This window comes from Salvelinus fontinalis, chromosome 40 (genome assembly GCF_029448725.1).
Source record: "Salvelinus fontinalis isolate EN_2023a chromosome 40, ASM2944872v1, whole genome shotgun sequence".
Classification (NCBI taxonomy): Eukaryota; Metazoa; Chordata; class Actinopteri; order Salmoniformes; family Salmonidae; genus Salvelinus; species Salvelinus fontinalis.
In genome coordinates, this window is record NC_074704.1 from 6,893,497 (window position 1) to 6,908,846 (window position 15,350).

Sequence of the window (15,350 nt, forward strand, 5' to 3'; positions counted from 1 at the left end):
GTTTAGGCTACTACATGATATTAACATTTTCAATAATACCTATCAATACAACCTAGCCTATGATTGACAGTTTTCAACAGGTGCACAGGTCGAGAGAAAAATGAGAGTAATCAAGGTGAGAGACAGTGATACATTCAATACCGCCTTGCCCACTCTTGCCTGAGTCTAGCTGATCTAGGTTGTAATCATTAGTCCAAAAGTTTGAAATTAGAGTTTCTATTGGACAAATTCCGATGTGTTTGTCCCCGTTCCATTTAAGAAATGTTTTTAAACAGAATCGGCCAATGGCTACTGCAGACCTTCATTGCAAAACAGTGTGTTTTAATCAATTATTGGATGGTATGTGAATATATTTAGTATAGTTTTATCTAAAAAGGAAAACTGCTTAAATGTTTAAAAAAATATATTTTTAGGAAATACACTGAGAAGGATGGTTCTCCCCTTCCTCCTCTGAAGAGCCTCCACTGCATATGTGTATAATACTTATATGGCTGTCACGCTCTGGCCTTAGTTATCTTTGTTTTCGTTATTATTTTAGTTAGGTCAGGGTGAGACATGGGGGATGTTTGTGTGTTTTTGTCTAGTCGAGGGTGTTTGTATTGTCTAGGGGGTTTTGGTAGAGTTTGTGGGGTTGTGTTCAGTGTAGGTGTTTAGGTATGTCTATGGTTGCCTGAGTGGTTCTCAATCAGAGACAGCTGTCTATCGTTGTCTCCGATTGGGAGCCATATTTAAGGCAGCCATATTAGGCAGGTTGTGGGTAATTGTCTATGTCTAAACGTTAGTAGCTTGTGTCTGCACTTTCGTTTTGTAGCTTCACGGTCGTTTGTTGATTTTGTTAGTTTGTAAAAGTGTTTCGTTTCGTGTTCATCTTCTCTCAATAAATAGGAAGATGTATTCGTATCACGCTGCGCCTTGGTCTCCTCACTATGACGGTCGTGACAATGGCAATATATGTAAATTACTTATGTTTTATTTAGGCATATATGGTGGATACTGTATATGTTATTAAAATAGATGATCATATATTTTAAAATGTATGTCACATTTAGAGATGGGTTTAAAATATATTATATCTTTTAAAATATATGTCACGTTCTTTGATATATATGACCATATATTACTTTTCCAGATGGGATTGTAGCGGCAGCAGCAGCCTATCAAGAGAAGAGTTTATTCAGGGTGTGGCTTTAAGTTTGTTATTTTAACCACCTGTCTGACTGAATGTCATTCAAGTTAATCTAGTATGTTGTATTTACCATGCAGAATTTTGATGCACCATGCACTGTCCACACGGAATCTGTAATGATACTAGCATAAGTTCATGTGATTCTTAGGATTTTTGTAAAAATCAATTTGGAATAATTTTTACATGTCAATGAAACATGGAATTGATGGAATTGCTCTTATGCCAGTTGAAATAATTGAAGGAAGGTAGTTCCAAAGTGAAAAATATACTTGCGACAAGATAACAAAAATGGCTGTATTTACAGGAAATATTTATTTGAATTTGTTATTCTTTAGATTTAACCAAAATGAGGAAATTAAGTTGAGTGTTGAAAGAAATAGGTTGCTCCTACTGGAAAAATAGGTTTGGTAATAATCAAATGAAACAGTTGGAATTGAATCCTATGTTAATGTTCAACATATGTAATATTTTCCCTTGAGAACCTAACATATTTACAGGACCAGTCAAAAGTTTGGACACACCGCCTCATTCAAGGGTTTTTCTTAATTCTCACAATTTTCTACATTGTAGAATAATAGTGAAGACATCAAAACTATGAAATAACACATATGGAATCATGTAGTAAACAAAAAAGTTTTAAACAAATCACAATACATTTTATATTTGAGATTCTTCAAAGTAGCCACCCTTTGCCTAGATGACAGATTTGCAAACTCTTGACATTCTCTCAAACAGCTTCACATGGATAATAGCAATAAGGCCCCTCAGGGGTTGGGGTACATGACCAATATACCATGGCTAACTGCACGTTGAGTCGTGCTTAAGAACAGCCCTTAGCTGGGGTATATTGGCCATATACCACACCAGTGGAGGCTCTTCAGAGGAGGAGGTTGAGGACTATCCTCCTCAGTGAATTTCATGAACATAAATTGAGAAACATTTAACAATGTATCCTTTTTAGATAAAACTACACTAAATATAATCATGTTACCAAATAACTGATTAAAACCCATTATTTTGCAAAGAAGGTCTACATTAGCTTCAACAGCACTCTGTAGGGTAGCACCATGGTGTAGCCGGAGGACAGCTAGCTTCCGTCCTCTGGGTACATTGACTTCAATACAAAACCTAGGAGGCTCGTGGTTCTCACCCCCTTCCATAGACTTACACAGTAATTATGCTAACTTCCGGAGGACGTCCTCCAACCTATCAGAGCTCTTGCAGCATGAACTGACATGTTGTCAACCCAATCAAAGGATCAGAGAATGAATTTAGTACTGAAAGCATAAGCTACAGCTAGCTAGCACTGCAGTGTACTGTATACAATGTGGTGAGTAGTTGACTCAGAGAAAGACAATAGTTTTACAGTTTTTATCAAATTAATTTATTCCAAAATGAAGGAGAAGCAAGAGAAAAAGAGAGAGTCATTTTTTTCCACTTTCTGTTTCACTTACTTAGCAAGCAAATTCAGCTAGCTAGTTTAGCCTACTGAAACACCCAGCTCAAACAGAGGTATGCTATGTTAGCTAACGTTAACTAACTCACTTTTGTACATCGCGCTGGTCCACACAATTGACTCTTATTTTAGCGCCAAAAACATAATACTTCCAGATCAATACCATTGTAAAGCACAACTTTTTAAAAAAGCACTCCCTTTTTCAACAAAATCAATGACGAGACCTTCATGATACCCATCTCTGCATGATTCAAGAAGGCAATGAAGAGAAGAGAAGGCTCTTTTTGAAAATGGCGGGTGAGGAAGCGAAACCTATTGCGTGATAGTGAAAAGGAGAGATGTCGTGTTGGGAAACGGCTTTTTTCACTCAATCTGTCCAACTTATCACCTTATCACCTCTAAAATGTAAATAAAACACTATAAAGAGTTTATATGATGTGTCATTACATACGTATTTGAAGGTTTGTGTCGAATTTGAATCAGGTTTTTAGGGCGGTGCTAAAGTGATCTTCAGAAGTAAACAGCGGCTTTTGAGAGTCATGATAACTTGCAGTGATGACGCAGAAAATGACTAGGTATCCCCCTTACCCTGTCCTTGTCCCTTTCTTGTTTTTGTTTTTGGTCATCCCCAAAGCCAACTCTTCCTTTGGCCGCCTTTCCTTCCAGCTCCCTGCTGCCAATGATTGGAATGAATTGCAAAAATCACTGAAGCTGGAGTCTTATATCTCCCTCACTAACTTTAAGCATCAGCTGTCAGAGCAGTTTACCGATCATTGCACCTGTACACAGCCCATCTGTAAATAGCCCACCCAACTACCTCATCCCCATATTGTTATAAATTTTTTTGCTCCTTTGCACCACAGTATCTCTACTTGCACATTCATCTTCTGTATATCTATCACTCCAGTGTTAATTGATAAATTGTAATTATTTCGCCACTGTGGCCTATTTATTGCCTTACCTCCCTAATCTTACCACATTTGCACACACTGTATATAGATGTTTCTATTGTGTTATTGACTGTACATTTGTTCATGTGTAACTTTGTGTTGTTTGTGTCGAACTGCTTTGCTTTATCTTGCCGAGGTCACAGTTGTAAATGAGAACTTGTTCTCAACTGGCCTCAATAAAGGTGAATTAAAATAGAAACATAGTTCACACCCCAGATTTTGACAGTCGCAACAGTCCCATTAGTTTTCATTGCAGCCTTGTTTGAATGTCGCGGTTGTGCAAATTTGTACGGGGTTAGTCACCATTAGCTGGCTATGACTTTCCAACACAACACTGGAACTCTTCCAAGTCAAGGTAAGAGTTTGGTTTTATTAATATATTGCCACCGGGGCCCGACGTTGTAACTGCTTACTGACTGTACACTGACTGTACAATTACTGCATGATTGTAGCATGTTTACTAACGCGTTAGTTCTATTAGCTAAGCTGACTACGACCTTACTTTAGTTAATATGGTGACAACGATGTAGGCTGTGTGTAGCTGTTTGGGCTGGATTTTTTTTCTTCATCTGGTCACATACAGCTGATTTGCTGTCCATTGAAGTCCACATGCGAAGGGAATAGGTGAGAGAAGGAGAGCGCATAGGACGTGGCTGCCATGAAAGTGAACTGTATTTACGCGTGATCAGGGGTGAATTCATTGCACCGATTCTGTTGAAAAAACGTTTCTTAAATGGAAGCAAACGGAAACAAAATGTGTGTGTCACTGTCTGTCACCTCAAATGTATCTCTCAACCCGTTGTAAACTACTTGTTAGGGCTAGGGTCCTTTTTCTCAATTTCCACCTGACTGACGTGCCCAAAGTAAACTGCCTGTTCCTCAGACCCTGAAGCCAGGATATGCATATAATTGGTACCATTGGAAAGAAGACACTTTGAAGTTTGTAGAAATGTTACAATAATGTAGGAGACTATAACACACTTGATATGGTAGGAGAAAATCCAAAGAAAAACCAACCAGAATCTTTTTTTTTGAGAGCACATGCTCTTACAATGGAAAGTATTCGGGCATTCTGAAATCTAGCTCTCAGGATGCAATTCCTATGGCTTCCCCTGGGTGTCAGCACTCAATGTTAAAGGTATCTGGCTTGTTTCTTCCAAAACGAGGAAGAATAACACAGACTTGGAAATTTGTGTATGCGCGCGAGGAGGAGGGCATGCACCTGCTAATATCGTTTTCCTATTGAACATATTTCTTTACGTATTAAATATTATAGTTTAATTACATTTTCGGGTATCTGAGGATTAAATAGAAACGTAGTTTGACTTGTTGAAACAAAGTTTAGGGGAAGATTTTCGGATTCCTATCTTGGCATGTTGAACAAGTGGATTACTCAAATCGATGGCGCCAACTAAACAGACGCTTTTGGGTAATAAAGAAGGATTTTATCTAACAAAACAACACTACATGTTATAGCTGGGACCTTTTGGATGACAAATCAGAGGAAGATTTTCAAAAAGTAAGTGAATATTTAATCGCTATTTGTGAATTTATGAAACATGTGCCGGTGGAAAAATATTTAGATCTGGGGCGCCGTCCTCAAACAATCACATGGAATGCTTTCGCTGTAACTGTAAATCAGACAGTGCAGTTAGATTAACAAGAATTTAAGCTTTTAACGGATATAAGACACTTGTATGTTCCTAAATGTTTAATATCCATAATTTGTATGATTTTCTTAGAATTTTGCGCCCTCCAGTTTCCCCCGGAAGTTGTCCCGCCAATCCTTTTAATTCATAGGCTAGATTGTAGCAACCTCATGATGGCTATAGGGAAAATGATCATGTAGTAGCCTAAACCTATTGCTGTTACATTGAACTGGGTGTATGGAATATGAATGACAATATGAATGACCACTGTAATAGAAATAAGGTCATGCTCATAAAAAACGCCACTGACCACCACTGGTAGAGAGAGGGAACGATTATGAGGTTGAAAATTGGTGTAATTCCACTGCAATTGTTTTATTCTATTGTCCAGCTTGTATCATACCTGCCTTGCTGGCATTCTTGGGTGGAATGTGATTGGGTGAAGCAGGACCAATGGGTGAGGATATTTCACCAAGGTATAATTCATAATTAGAACCTGTAGTGGAAATTGATAAGACTGTAATGAAAATGTGTCAACAGGCCAAATCCTGCCCATTACACATTTCTGTCCGGACCAGGTTGTCAATTCATTTTGTGCAGCTTCCATATTGCCCGCGATGCGCTACACTGCAAGTCAGAGGAAAAACTGCCAACGTGCTCACGTCAAAAGACAGTTACATTGCCACCCACAAACCACTCCTCTCAGACACACCCACTCATGAGCCAGTCAATGTGCTGTATCATACCATCACCAATGCCACTGACCAAATCTTCTACCAACCCCAAAGTTTAATTGTGTTGTAGGCTAAATGCTGATGGCAAGTTTCGGTTCCTACTATTCATTGCCGTAGCCTACAGAAAATGTCATCTTGGTGGTCAAAAAGTTATAAGATAGAGGACAAACAAGCGAGTATACATTTGTCAACAATTAAGTAATCTACTTCATGAAATTTCAGCCTGATGCGCTTGCATTGGTGAAATCAACTTTAATTGCGCTTCTTTTATGTGTCCCGTTTACAGCGTACAGCGGAGGGAAAGTGTACAGGCACTTGATACAGTCCTAGCTAGGCTAAATATTGCTGTCTGGAGTCGCTTTCTAAAGCTTGACAATGAATAACAATAAAACGAAACCTGCAACAAAACACCACACAAAGGAGAAACATTTAGGCCTATTACAGTAACAGAGCTATAGCCTATGTGGCTACTCAACTACAATACATTTTGAGTGCACCATTCAGCAATGCTGCATTCAACCACACTGGTAATTCATGCAGTCTAAAACAATTAAACGTGTTTTAAGTTTAAATGTTACCACAACCTATAGCTATGTTTTTGTTGTTTGGAGTTAATATATACTTTTTGATTAGGGTCGCAGCATATTTAAAAAAATAAATAATTAAACAACAATATTTGTAAAAACAAATCTATGTCTGGCCCACAAATTCATTGTGTTTTTTCAATATGGCTTATGCGCTGATTGATTTTGACACACCTATAATGCATGATAGAAATACAACCATTATTATTTGAAAACAAACTTATTAATTATCAGGTTTTTTTTACTAAACATATAGTAATCAAGCCATACTTACCAGAATCTGATGTAATATCTTCCTCCTGGAGTAAAGGGTCTGTAGTAGACATACAAATAAAGAGACTCATGTCTACTTGCATATCAGGCTCAGAGTGACGTTCTGTATAGTTTAATTTAAGCAAACTTTTCAAAATGTTTTTGGAAATCATATTATATAATAAATACAAAACAATGTGTACTCACTATACTCATAATCATCTGCCATGCTTGTTTTTTGTGTACCGAACATTTGTGTTCCGTAGATTATCCCAGGAAAGGTAATTCAGTTCTCTTGTCTGCCTCACGGATGTCCAGGTGAAGTTGACTCAGGCTAAATGCTTCACTCTCTTGTCTTTAAAAAGTGGGTTTCTGCGAACAGGGAAAATACACGGCTTTATAACTTCCTGGATTTGCCTACAGGTGTGGCCTGAAGTACATTAAACATTGTAGTTGGTGTTGATGGAATAACATCACCTAGACTCACAGTCCTCCTCAGGAGGTGCATTTCCAGTAAATGGTGTGGCAATGTAGCCTGTGTACACAGATTCTATTTCTATGTGTGTACCAGTCAGTGTAGATAAAAAAAAACAGTTGTTTGGAACTGGACACCAATGCAATCTTTTGAACAAAAAAACATTGCGTTTAGGAAACTCTGTTATAGAGCAGCACACTAGACAGCTGGCAAGTTACAACAGGGAGACAACATCCCAGCAAAGAAGCAGAGAAAATGTCCAACAGGCCTTCTCTGAGCAGGCCCTTATATACTAACAAGAAAATAATGCTGTTCTATCAACAATAGATCTGGAAACTGGTAGGAAGTCCAAATAAGGCAGTAACCTTCATCAGCTGTTACAGAGTTATAAAACATCAGCTGTTCAAGTTTTATAAACATGATCTGTTATAACGTTATAAACATCAGCTGGTACAGAGTTATAACCATTAGCTGGTACAGTGTTATATACCTGCTGTTACAGAGTTATATACCTGCTGTTACAGAGTTATATACCTGCTGTTACAGAGTTATATACTTGCTGTTACAGAGTTATAAAACATCAGCTGTTCAAGTTTTATAAACATGATCTGTTATAACGTTATAAACATCAGCTGGTACAGAGTTATAACCATTAGCTGGTAGAGTGTTATATACCTGCTGTTAGAGAGTTATATACCTGCTGTTAGAGAGTTATATACCTGCTGTTACAGTGTTATATACCTGCTGTTACAGAGTTATAACCATTAGCTGTTACAGAGTTATATACCTGCTGTTAGAGAGTTATATACCTGCTGTTACAGAGTTATATACCTGCTGTTACAGAGTTATATACCTGCTGTTAGAGAGTTGTATACCTGCTGTTAGAGAGTTGTATACCTGCTGTTACAGAGTTGTATACCTGCTGTTACAGAGTTATATACCTGCTGTTACAGAGTTATATACCTGCTGTTACAGAGTTATATACCTGCTGTTACAGAGTTATATACCTGCTGTTAGAGAGTCATATACCTGCTGTTAGAGAGTTATAAGCATTAGCTGTTAGAGTTATAAACCTGCTGTTACAGCTTTATACCCATTAGCTGTTACAGAGTTATAACAATGAGCTGTTACAGAGTTATATACCTGCTGTTAGAGAGTTATATACCTGCTGTTAGAGAGTTATATACCTGCTATTAGAGAGTTATAAACATCAGCTGTTACAGAGTTATAAACATCAGCTGTTACAGAGTTATAACCATTAGCTGGTACAGTGTTATATACCTGCTGTTACAGAGTTATATACCTGCTGTTACAGAGTTATATACCTGCTGTTAGAGAGTTATACACCTGCTGTTACAGTGTTATATACCTGCTGTTACAGAGTTATATACCTGCTGTTACAGAGTTATAACCATCAGCTGTTAGAGTTATAGACATCAGCTGTTACAGAGTTATAGACATCAGCTGTTACAGAGTTATAGACATCAGCTGTTACAGAGTTATAAACATCAGCTGTTACAGAGTTATAAACATCAGCTGTTACTGAGTTATAAACATCAGTTGTTACAGAGTTATTAACATCAGCTGTTACAAAGTTATATAACAGTATTGACACAGTCACAGTTGTCAAAGCATCATTAGTAATCAATTACACCAAACAGCAGTAGTAAAATAATCAGATCATTATTGTCCACAGAATGTCATCAATATAATACAACAGTGAATAATTGCTGTGTCCTTGGTCGTTGAACATGGACCTTCAGTAACTTGCTCTGGTGTCAATCACTACATCAACAGATATGAGAACAATCCATAACATTCAGCATCAAGTCTAGTGACCATCAAACTGCTCTTTGAATGTCACATAGAACACTGCAAATAATGTTTATAACAGAAACTCTGAATATGCTAAACATTGTGTTGATCACTCTACACTAAATATTAACTTCAGTGATAAAAAATAATTTCCATTGGGGTTGTGTTGCAGGAGGTACATGTATAGTTCGTCCCAATTGGCACCCTATTCACTTCATAGTGGACTAGGGCCCTAGTCAAAAGTAGTGCACTATAAGGGGAATAGGTTGCCATTGGTGATGTGTCAGTATGTACAGAGCTCTTTCAGACCAATCTTCTTAGATACTTATCTTATCTTTTATCACAGCTGCATGAATGTCTGCTATTTTTGACGCCATCAACATGTCTGAGCGTGAATCATAACAGAGAAAGAGAAACTGTAGACAGACTAAAAACACAAATTATTCAGGGGCTATTTCAGGTCAGGCTCACTGTAGTAGTAGTAGAGAACAAGACTATGGCCTGGATTCAATTCAAGGTGTGTTATAGAGTAGGGTTGGTGATGAGCTTGATGATGAGTTGGGGGGTGCAGGAGAAGTTTTAGGAAACCCTGCATACAGAGCAGTGCACTAGACAGACAACAATGCACCTCTTATAGTCAAGTTTGGTTTATTACAACAGGAGACAACATCCCAGCACAGAAGCAGGTAAAAGTTCCAACAGCCTTCTCTGAGCAGGCCCTTAAATCCTTCACCTGCTAAATACTTATCAGTCATCAGCTTTTACATGGTTATAAACCTCAGCTGCTACAGAGTTATAAACATCAGCTGTTACAGAGTTATAAACATCAGTTGTTACAGAGTTATAAACATCAGCTGTTACAGAGTTATAAACATCAGCTGTTACAGAGTTATAAACATCAGCTGTTACAGAGTTATAAACATCAGCTGTTACAGAGTTATAAACATCAGCTGTTACAGAGTTATAAACATCAGCTGTTACAGAGTTATAAACATCAGCTGTTACAGAGTTATAAACATCAGCTGTTACAGAGTAATAAACATCAGCTGTTACAGAGTTATAAACATCAGCTGATACAGAGTTATAAACATCAGCTGATACAGAGTTATAAACATCAGCTGATACAGAGTTATAAACATCAGCTGTTACAGAGTTATAAACATCAGCTGTTATAGAGTTATAAACATCAGCTATTACAGAGTTATTAACATCAGCTGTTACAGAGTTATAAACATCAGCTGTTACAGAGTTATAAACATCAGCTGTTACAGAGTTATAAACATCAGCTGATACAGAGTTATAAACATCAGCTGGTACAGTGTTATATACTTGCTGTTACAGAGTTATATACCTGCTGTTAGAGAGTTATATACCTGCTGTTAGAGAGTTATAAACATCAGCTGTTACAGAGTTATAAACATCAGCTGTTACAGAGTTATAACCATTAGCTGGTAGAGTGTTATATACCTGCTGTTACAGAGTTATATACCTGCTGTTAGAGAGTTATATACCTGCTGTTAGAGAGTTATATACCTGCTGTTACAGAGTTATATACCTGCTGTTACAGAGTTATATACCTGCTGTTACAGAGTTATAACCATTAGCTGTTACAGTGTTATACACCTGCTGTTACAGTGTTATATACATGCTGTTAGAGAGTTATATACCTGCTGTTAGTGAGTTATAAACATCAGCTGTTACAGAGTTATAAACATCAGCTGTTACAGAGTTATAACCATTAGCTGTTACAGAATTATATACCTGCTGTTACAGAGTTATATACCTGCTGTTACAGAGTTATATACCTGCTGTTAGAGAGTTATATACCTGCTGTTACAGAGTTATATACCTGCTGTTAGAGAGTTATATACCTGCTGTTAGAGAGTTATATACCTGCTGTTACAGAGTTATATACCTGCTGTTACAGTGTTATATACCTGCTGTTACAGAGTTATATACCTGCTGTTAGAGAGTTCTATACCTGCCGTTACAGTGTTATATACCTGCTGTTAGAGAGTTATATACCTGCTGTTACAGAGTTATAAACATCAGCTGTTACAGAGTTATAACCATTAGCTGGTACAGTGTTATATCCCTGCTGTTATAGAGTTATATACCTGCTGTTAGAGAGTTTTATACCTGCTGTTAGAGAGTTATAAGCATTAGCTGTTAGAGAGTTATATACCTGCTGTTACAGAGTTATTTACCTGCTGTTAGAGAGTTATAACCATTCGCTGTAATAGAGTTATATACCTGCTGTTACAGAGTTATATACATGCTGTTAGAGAGTTATATACCTGCTGTTAGAGAGTTATAAACATCAGCTGTTACAGAGTTATAAACATCAGCTGTTACAGAGTTATAACCATTAGCTGTTACAGAATTATATACCTGCTGTTAGAGAGCTATATACCTGCTGTTACAGAGTTATATACCTGCTGTTACAGTGTTATATACCTGCTGTTAGAGAGTTATATACCTGCTGTTACAGAGTTATATACCTGCTGTTACAGTGTTATATACCTGCTGTTAGAGAGTTATATACCTGCTGTTACAGAGTTATATACCTGCTGTTACAGTGTTATATACCTGCTGTTAGAGAGTTATATACCTGCTGTTACAGTGTTATATACCTGCTGTTAGAGAGCTATATACCTGTTGTTAGAGAGTTATATACCTGCTGTTACAGTGTTATATACCTGCTGTTAGAGAGTTATATACCTGCTGTTACAGAGTTATAAACATCAGCTGTTACAGAGTTATAACCATTAGCTGGTACAGTGTTATATACCTGCTGTTATAGAGTTATATACCTGCTGTTAGAGAGTTATATACCTGCTGTTAGAGAGTTTTATACCTGCTGTTAGAGAGTTATAAGCATTAGCTGTTAGAGAGTTATATACCTGCTGTTACAGAGTTATATACCTGCTGTTAGAGAGTTATAACCATTCGCTGTAATAGAGTTATATACCTGTTGTTACAGAGTTATATACATGCTGTTAGAGAGTTATATACCTGCTGTTAGAGAGTTATAAACATCAGCTGTTACAGAGTTATAAACATCAGCTGTTACAGAGTTATAACCATTAGCTGGTACAGTGTTATATACCTGCTGTTAGAGAGTTATATACCTGCTCTTAGAGAGTTATATACCTGCTGTTACAGTGTTATATACCTGCTGTTACAGAGTTATATACCTGCTGTTACAGTGTTATATACCTGCTGTTAGAGAGTTATATACCTGCTGTTACAGAGTTATAAACATCAGCTGATACAGAGTTATAACCATTAGCTGGTACAGTGTTATATACCTGCTGTTACAGAGTTAAATACCTGCTGTTAGAGAGTTATATACCTGCTGTTAGAGAGTTATATACCTGCTGTTACAGTGTTATATACCTGCTTTTAGAGAGTTATATACCTGCTGTTACAGAGTTATATACCTGCTGTTAGAGAGTTATATACCTGCTGTTAGAGAGTTATAAACATCAGCTGTTACAGAGCTATAAACATCAGCTGTTACAGAGTTATAACCATTAGCTGGTACAGTGTTATATACCTGCTGTTACAGAGTTATATACCTGCTGTTACAGAGTTATATACCTGCTGTTACAGTGTTATATACCTGCTGTTACAGTGTTATATACCTGCTGTTACAGTGTTATATACCTGCTGTTACAGAGTTATATACCTGCTGTTACAGAGTTATATACCTGCTGTTACAGTGTTATATACCTGCTGTTACAGAGTTATATACCTGCTGTTACAGTGTTATATACCTGCTGTTACAGTGTTATATACCTGCTGTTACAGAGTTATATACCTGCTGTTGCAGTGTTATATACCTGTTGTTAGAGAGTTATATACCTGCTGTTGCAGTGTTATATACCTGCTGTTGCAGAGTTATATACCTGCTGTTAGAGAGTTATATACATTTACATTTATTTTTAAGTCATTTAGCAGACGCTCTTATCCAGAGCGACTTACAAATTGGTGCATTCACCTTATGATATCCAGTGGAACAACCACTTTACAATAGTGCATCTAACTATTTTAAGGGGGAGGAGGGGGTTAGAAGGATTACTTTATCCTATCCTAGGTATTCCTTAAAGAGGTGGGGTTTCAGGTGTCTCCGGAAGGTGGTGATTGACTCCGCTGACCTGGCGTCATGAGGGAGTTTGTTCCACCATTGGGGTGCCAGAGCAGCGAACAGTTTTGACTGGGCTGAGCGGGAACTGTACTTCCTCAGAGGTAAGGAGGCGAGCAGGCCAGAGGTGGATGAACGCAGTGCCCTTGTTTGGGTGTAGGGCCTGATCAGAGCCTGAAGGTACGGAGGTGCCGTTCCCCTCACAGCTCCGTAGGCAAGCACCATGGTCTTGTAGCGGATGCGAGCTTCAACTGGAAGCCAGTGGAGAGAGCGGAGGAGCGGGGTGACGTGAGAGAACTTGGGAAGGTTGAACACCAGACGGGCTGCGGCGTTCTGGATGAGTTGTAGGGGTTTAATGGCACAGGCAGGGAGCCCAGCCAACAGCGAGTTGCAGTAATCCAGACGGGAGATGACAAGTGCCTGGATTAGGACCTGCGCCGCTTCCTGTGTGAGGCAGGGTCGTACTCTGCGAATGTTGTAGAGCATGAACCTACAGGAACGGGTCACAGCCTTGATGTTAGTTGAGAACAACAGGGTGTTGTCCTGGATCACGCCAAGGTTCTTAGCACTCTGGGAGGAGGACACAATGGAGTTGTCAACTGTGATGGCGAGATCATGGAACGGGCAGTCCTTCCCCAGGAGGAAGAGCAGCTCCGTCTTGCCGAGGTTCAGCTTGAGGTGGTGATCCGTCATCCACACTGATATGTCTGCCAGACATGCAGAGATGCGATTCGCCACCTGGTTATCAGAGGGGGGAAAGGAGAAGATTAATTGTGTGTCGTCTGCATAGCAATGATAGGAGAGACCATGTGAGGATATGACAGAGCCAAGTGACTTGGTGTATAGAGAGAATAGGAGAGGGCCTAGAACAGAGCCCTGGGGGGCACCAGTGGTGAGAGCACGTGGTGCAGAGACAGATTCTCGCCACGCCACCTGGTAGGAGCGACCTAACAGGTAGGACGCAATCCAAGCGTGGGCCGCGCCGGAGATGCCCAGCTCGGAGAGGGTGGAGAGGAGGATCTGATGGTTCACAGTATCAAAGGCAGCCGATAGGTCTAGAAGGATGAGAGCAGAGGAGAGAGAGTTAGCTTTAGCAGTGCGGAGCGCCTCCGAGACACAGAGAAGAGCAGTCTCAGTTGAATGACTAGTCTTGAAACCTGACTGATTTGGATCAAGAAGGTCATTCTGAGAGAGATAGCAGGAGAGCTGGCCAAGGACGGCACGTTCAAGAGTTTTGGAGAGAAAAGAAAGAAGGGATACTAGTCTGTAGTTGTTGACATCGGAGGGATCGAGTGTAGGTTTTTTCAGAAGGGGTGCAACTCTCGCTCTCTTGAAGACGGAAGGGACGTAGCCAGCGGTCAAGGATGAGTTGCTGAGCGAGGTGAGGTAAGGGAGAAGGTCTCCGGAAATGGTCTGGAGAAGAGAGGAGGGGATAGGGTCAAGCGGGCAGGTTGTTGGGCGGCCGGCCGTCACAAGACGCGAGATTTCATCTGGAGAGAGGGGAGAAAGAGGTCAAAGCACAGGGTAGGGCAGTGTGAGCAGAACCAGCGGTGTCGTTTGACTTAGCAAACGAGGATCGGATGTCGTCGACCTTCTTTTCAAAATGGTTGACGAAGTCATCCGCAGAGAGGAAGGAGGGGGGAGGAGGGGGAGGAGGATTCAGGAGGTAGGAGAAGGTGGCAAAGAGCTTCCTAGGGTTAGAGGCAGATGCTTGGAATTTAGAGTGGTAGAAAGTGGCTTTAGCAGCAGAGACAGAAGAGGAGAATGTAGAGAGGAGGGAGTGAAAGGATGCCAGGTCCGCAGGGAGGCGAGTTTTCCTCCATTTCCGCTCGGCTGCCCGGAGCCCTGTTCTGTGAGCTCGCAGTGAGTCGTCGAGCCACGGAGCAGGAGGGGAGGACCGAGCCGGCCTGGAGGATAGGGGACATAGAGAGTCAAAGGATGCAGAAAGGGAGGAGAGGAGGGTTGAGGAGGCAGAATCAGGAGATAGGTTGGAGAAGGTTTGAGCAGAGGGAAGAGATGATAGGATGGAAGAGGAGAGAGTAGCGGGGGAGAGAGAGCGAAGGTTGGGACGGCGCGATACCATCCGAGTAGGGGCAGTGTGG

The 15,350-nt window shown here is 39.7% G+C and overlaps 1 protein-coding gene across 1 annotated transcript in view; it reads right to left on the minus strand.

Annotated features, from left to right (window-relative positions):
* LOC129839226 (GTPase IMAP family member 4-like) overlaps nucleotides 1–15,350 on the minus strand; it is a 45,222-nt gene that overhangs the window by 681 nt on the left and 29,191 nt on the right. The gene's annotated exons all lie outside the window — the stretch shown is intronic.